Source organism: Rosa chinensis, chromosome 2 (assembly GCF_002994745.2).
Source record: "Rosa chinensis cultivar Old Blush chromosome 2, RchiOBHm-V2, whole genome shotgun sequence".
In the NCBI taxonomy this organism is placed as follows: domain Eukaryota; kingdom Viridiplantae; phylum Streptophyta; class Magnoliopsida; order Rosales; family Rosaceae; genus Rosa; species Rosa chinensis.
In genome coordinates this window covers 61,740,851-61,748,058 of record NC_037089.1, presented here as the reverse complement: position 1 = coordinate 61,748,058, position 7,208 = coordinate 61,740,851, and positions in this window count along the sequence as shown.

Genomic DNA, 7,208 nt, shown 5'->3' with positions numbered 1-7,208 from the left:
GATCAAGCTATATATTGTCGACAAGTTCGAAATATATATTTAGAGGCTAAATAAAGCCTACTATGGAAGTATGAAAAGTCAACTTTAGCATATTTTCCTACTTTGGCTAGGAGAAACCGAGCTAGACAAGGAAGGAGGGGTGGCAGACTAACCAAATGAAATAGAAATAAGCTGAAACTTTCCAGATCCATTCTAGACATCCTAAGAAACATTTCTTATGAAGAGTGCAAGATCCAGATAGAAGTGGAAGGCCTTCAAAAGATCAGTCCAATTTTCTGCAGAAGCAAAACTGGAAAACTGGACCTGTAAGAGGTCCAGCAGCATTTCCGGCCCAACCACATGGAAATAAATTCTGAAATTTTACCACAGTAATCTACACTCATGGTGGATAATTTCATATGAAGAAGTCGAAGGCTCATTATGAATTCTTGTTGGAGAAATAATTGAAGGAATAAAAGGGCAGAAACTGACCTAAAACCAGCTCAATATTCACATGTTCATGTTTCCTACCACATGAAGAAAGCTAGATGCTTTTCTCTTTTTCCTTGGATATATTTTTCTTCTACAATCTCTTTAATAGATCATCATCACTTCCATGTTTCTGCACCTTCATGCTTTGCTTTCATTTCATCATTTCTCTATCTTTTCCATATTTTACAAATCACTTTCATACTCCACTTTCAATATTTTTCTTCCACTCATCATTTCACTCTTCTTTTTCTTCCCTATATAAACACCTTCTCCTCTCATTCTAAGACACACATTCACAACATCAAAACATCTCTAAGATGATCTAAGTTCTCTCTAGAGCAACCTCTCTAAGATCAACTCCTCTCCTTCTCTTTCTCTTACCGGTGATCACACTCCTAGTCCTAGTCTTCTTAGAAGCCGACTTTCAGTGCCACCAAACCCTCTGTCAACGTACTTAAGTTCTAGTCTCCTCGAGAGCCTATTGTAGTATCACGACCAAACACCAACACCAAGACACATTCACAACAACAACATCTCTAAGATGATCTAAGTTCTCTCTAGAGCAAACCTCTCTAAGAGCAACTCCTTTCCTTCTCTTTCTCTTACAGGTGATCACACTCCTAAGTCCTAGTCTCCTCAGGAGCCGACTATTAGTGCCACCAAACCCTCTGTCAACGTACTTCGGTCCTAGTCTCCTCAGGAGCCGACGGTAGTGCCGCGACCACAACGGTTACAGAACCAGCCAAGCAAGGGTAACGCCCTAGCAACCCAGCCAAGCTAAAGTCACACTTTAGCAAGTTCTCTCTACTTCCCGGTGGTTCTCGCTCTGCTTGATCTACAACATCGAGTATCGATTTGGTGATTTTCAAGAAGCTCAGCAAAAGTCCTCGCCACGAGGCACAAAGAATCTCACGACGAGGTTGGTGCTCTCCTCATCTACAATCGCTTGAAAGAAGTCAGGTCAAGGGACACACCGGACGACCGCACCCGAACGGTGCTGGCACGCCCGCGCAGAAAAGAGACTGTTGACCAACTGCAACAAAATTGGAGCCAAACATTTTGGCACGCCCAGTGGGACAAGGTTAGAAGTTTTTTTTTTCTCTTGAAGACATTCAACCACCGGGCTTCAAAACAAACATTTTGGCACGCCCAGTGGGACTAAACTATAGTCTTTTTGTATTCACCATCATTGGGATGCCAGAGGAAAATCTTTACCAAAAGAAATTCCTGAAATCATGCCTGTCTTCATACGTATACCTATCCCGGAGAATGCGAGCATAGAGGAGCGACTTGCTATCTTTTAACATAACACTGCTTCGTATTATGCGAATTTGAAAAAGGTCCTGGCAGCTCAGCAGAAGAGGATGGATGAGCTTTTCCAATCAGCCCAACAAGAGTCGCGGCAAACCTGGGAGCAGCTGGCCGACGTGGCCCAACTAGCCCAAGAAAACCACCAGCAGTCGATGAATGTCGTTGCGACCCAGCATAAACAAACCTCATTGGAGTTCTCGACCTTGCGCAAAGAAGGTTCCAGCTTGGCTACTCAAGTCAGTTCACATCAAGACAAATTGGAACATCAAGAAGCTGCTCGCGAAGAGGTCATTTCTGAGACTAACTTGCCTATAGGTGGCAATCAACTTAAGGGTCTCACTGGTGAGTCACAGCCTTACACAGAGGCTGTGCATGGAAAAGGTTATCAACAAGAATGTTCTTCTGACAATACAATTGTCTCTGAACAAATATATGATTTCTCCACTGATCAAGCCAAATACGTGGCTACTGATCAGATGCATGAGGGGCAAGATATGGCCCATGATCATCCCTTTGATCAAAAGAAGCAAGTTCATGATCATTTTAATTGTGACTCTGCTACTGGACGTCTTGGTGAAGGTGATCAAAATCAGAGCCAACTTAATTATCAATTAAGTTGTGGTCTACAGAAGCTAATTTGTGGCTTTATTAATCAATTCAACTTGAAGTTCTTCATATATTCTTCAAGGCCAAGCGGTGGCTTTGATATATGTGGAGGGCACATCTACAACCCACGTTGCATGAATGGCCAGAACAATTATTCTAATGGCCAAGTTGTCCTTCGCATATCATCAATACAAGTTAACTCTTGTTTACAATTATCCAGCAAGCGAAGCTCTTGATATGGAGAATTCAGACCAGCAAGTGGTCGTCTATAACGGCCAATCTGTGGCTAATCCTGAAGACACAATGTTCTATGATATGGTAGTTGGTAACAAAGTCGATCTATACTCATCTTCATCTCCTCAATTGCAATTGAAGATCATGCTTCACCAACCAACAAGGATACCTGGGGGGCAAGATTACCCCTCTCACGAGCCAAATTCCTCCAAATTCTTCAACGGGAAGTATCTTTGTTCTTTTCCTACAAGCTCTCACAGGAGGGATTTTTACCCTACAAATTTTGATACATCGGAGCTTGGAGTGAAGCATAGATGGTCTCCCCCGTGGCCTTCTGGAGGTTAGCCAAATATAGTGCTGCTAACTTCTTTCTTTGTTTTTAAATTTCCTGTCAATTTTCAGTTTTCATTTTTATTTTCGTCATTTGTGAAATGGTGTCTAGAAAGGGGACAACGTTCATGACAGGTTCTTGAATCTAGAAGTGCGTGCAAATGGGCCTAAACCACTATGTGGGAGTAGCTCATGCCAAAATGGATTCTGCCTCTCTTGTTCGCCCTCCCCCATCTAGCCATTTCAGTAAGGTTGCCCAAAGGATTTGAAAGAAAATTTGTGTCTAGACGACTATACTTGGGCCGCATGTCTAAACCTTGATTCACAATGTCTTATTAAAAAAATATACAAAAATACTGGAATCATTGTTATAAATATTATATATATGTGGCTGTCCACTATAAATATTCATTAGTTATGTCCTTATGATGTAAACATTACTCCTATATAAAGGGGTCTAATGAGAATGAAATACACACTTCTACCTCCTCCTACATTTTATTTCTCTACTCTATCTCTCTTATATTCTCTAGTTTGTAACACGTTATCAGCACGAATTTGCTCTTATTTTTCTTCTTCTTCTTCTTTGAACTCCATGATGATCCGCAAGCCTTATGGTGCAACATAGTTGCTTATGACCAAGGATAATGATCTATGAGTTTTTCTTCTTTCTCTCCTAGATGAATATCAATTTTCTTTATGCGATCATTTACATATATTTGTATGTATCTTTTATATAATATAATTGTTGAAAATTTATATTTCATATACGACAATGAGAACTACATGTTCCATTGCTCAAAACTCGAGTCCTCTGACCGAGTAGTCTTAGAACCTATGGTTCTATAGACATCACACGAATGTTTTTCTCGTGTGTTCCATATGGGATCCATTGTTCATATTTATGAACTCTTCGAAACCATTGTTTCGGATATGAATATTTCATAGAACATATTGTTCTAATAATTATGGATCTTAATATATCTCATCTTTTCTGTTTGTAGAAAGATGACGCATCTAACAAAATTTGACTATGATCCTTTTAAAATTTCAAGCAAGAACTATTTGATGCTGAAATTCACCTTATGGCTAAAACCTTGGAAATGCCATCAAAGTTGACAATAAGTCATCTGTGCAAGATCCCGCCAAACATATGATTTTCTTGCGTTATCATCTTGATAAGATCCTAAAAGATGATTACCTTACGGTGAAAGATCCACTTGAGATTTGGCAAGCATTGGCTGATCGATTTGCTCACCAGAAAATCATTGTTTTATCTAGAGCACGATATGAATGGACGCATTTTGCGCCTTCAGAACTTTAAATTTGTCACTGATTTTCAATTCCGCTATACACATATGATTACCTCCCAACTAAAATTATGTGGAGAATCTGTCAGTGAAGATAACAAGCTCAAAGTCTCTAATTTTTTTTGTAAACAATGGAAAACATGTTGATGACATGATCAACGCTGATCTTATTGACATTGGTTAATTTTAAGCCTATGTTTAGGCGTTTTTTTTTTGTCTCTATTTAGTTTAGTCATTTTAAGCCTATGTTTTGGCATCAAGTAAACATAATTATGTTTCATTATCTTTATCTGTTTAATCATATTTATTATGTTTAAATTACCTTTATTATAATTCTTTCATAACCAAATTTGTCATGAGAATTTGTTGATTATCATGATAACATTTTTAATTGTCATTATTTTGTAGTTATTGTTATTAATAACTCATTTTATTATCATTCAATTACCATTATTCGATACTCACCATAGTTATTTATTTTATGCGATCATAATGAACATTTATTACTTATGATTATATCTAACTCATATGATTATGTCGTTTGTGAAAAATAACAAAATTATTTTCCATCGTTGGGAATTGAACTCAGGTTTTTATGGATGCGAACCAAATATCCTAACTAACTAGACTACAACAAATTTATGATTATTTTGTTATAATGTTATATTAATGCATATTTCAATTACTGACTCTAAATGAATCTGCCTCTATTTTGGCATATGGTACTCACATATTGGTATCAAAAATATCAATTATATTTTCAACAGAATAGAGGTATGTATTTTCATGAGTTTGACAACTTCAATTTAATTTCCTCTTATTATCTTATCTGATAATTTGATATAAAATTGTCACTCATGTTTCTTGTTTCAATTACATGAGGACTTAAAATTCCTCCACTGATTGTTATACAATCAAATTGATCGAAACATCTTGTTTCTTGATCTCCAATTATGTCAGGACCTTTGTCCCTTCTCTTTATGAGTACATGTGAACCTCTGTTCACTCCACTTTTAGAATATGCTTCTAATTGTGAAGACTCAAACCAAATGTTTTGAGTATGAGGGCTATGGTCCCTAAATCTATTATTATTGGAGTATATATATGCTTATACCCAAATGGACTACTGTCCCAAACTCGAAATTTGAGTATATCATTTTGACATTTTTCAGTGTCAAACAATAATATGAACCACGTGTTCATTAATAAATTCATTTTGAACCATGAATGTTCATGATAAATCTAATGACAAACATAGTTGTCTTGCATGCATATAATGCAACTATGGACATGATCTATTGCAATTGTTCATAATTTTTCACAAATGATGCTTCCAAAAGCCAAGGTAACAATCATCTCAAGAGCTGCAGATCTTGATTGATGGCTGACTCCAATTGAGCTCATATTATGTTACATATATGGAATTACCACTGCATATATTGGTGATGAAATTTCCACCGACTTTATGTTGTATTAATCAACTATGAGTATACTACTGTATACTATATCATGAATTAAAAATTTCATTGAGCCAAATAAATTTATTTTGGCGTGACTAATGTGTCATTACTATGTCATGTAGACTCATCTATATACATACTGTACATTATTGTTTAATACAACAATAATTGCAAGCTTTCCTAACGAGGATATTATAATTTATCGCATATGTGCGAGTTATCACTTTAATAAGACAATTCTCCCGTCATTTGGGGGAGAAATATTATGAAAAACGATATGAATTGGTGTGTGATATTTATCCACCATGTCTTATTATTATCTTAAGAAAAAGTCTCAATCAATTATGAGAAATTGAGAAAGTGACACTTATTAAAGACAAGTTTTTGACCTAAAAATTGGTTTGGGCTTGCCACCCACCAATGGATTTCCAATCCAAAATTTTTGCACGCATATTTTGCGAATGGTCAAACTAGATGGTCTTCCCGCTGTTAGGGGGAGGAAACACTATTGTAACGGCGTGCATTATGTGGGATATATCCACCAAATCCAATGTTTTAATCTCCCTATAAGGGAAGATTATACAAGCCCTATAACACTCGTTATGAGGTTATACAAAGATCAACATTCTTTAATTAATTTGTCATTGAGAGACAACAAATGCCCTAAAAGAGGCATGGGTACCGGATATGAATAAACTTATTATAGCCAATGCATGCATATATTTTGAATGTGTAATAGATCTCTAATTGATGATCATTGATGATATCTCATCTGTAATTGCAACTAAATATCATCAAGGGCTATATACTATTTCATTGTGTCGACAAATCATACTATTGGCCAAATTGGAAAGAGGCAATTCCAATGAATTTAAATATTGTAAACGTGATGATATACTTGGACTTTATCTACCCTAAAAAATTACAAAGGGTGTACTAAAGTGAATTGAAATCACTATGACACAATTCTCTTTATAGAGACATGGGCATTCTTCTCCAAGCTACAACTTCTCTATAAGTACAGTGTTACATATAGCTATTATATTGACGAGAGGCTTATAGCAGGTTGTCATGATTATTATGAAAATCTTAAAGGCAAATTACTAAAAGCAAATCCCCAAATGTGCCATTATAAGCATGCATATTGCTTAATCAAATCCTTGACCGATTCATATTGCCAAAGGCAAGTCCATGAATGAATGAGCTTAAAGCTCACTCATGGAATCAAAAGTCTAAAGCTCATACATACTCAGTCAATTACGGTCAAAGTGACTTATTGCCTCAATGAGTACTATGACAAGACTAAGAAATCGAATTCGAATCATGCTCACAATGTTGCAACATATTCTAACTTTCGCGAAGTTATGATTTTGTCTAAAGCTCATATTGAGCCTATATGAAATTATCAATTACACTAATTGATATTTATGTGTAAGTATGCCATACATAAATTTCAATGCTCGGAATGTTGTATAAAGGTAAATGT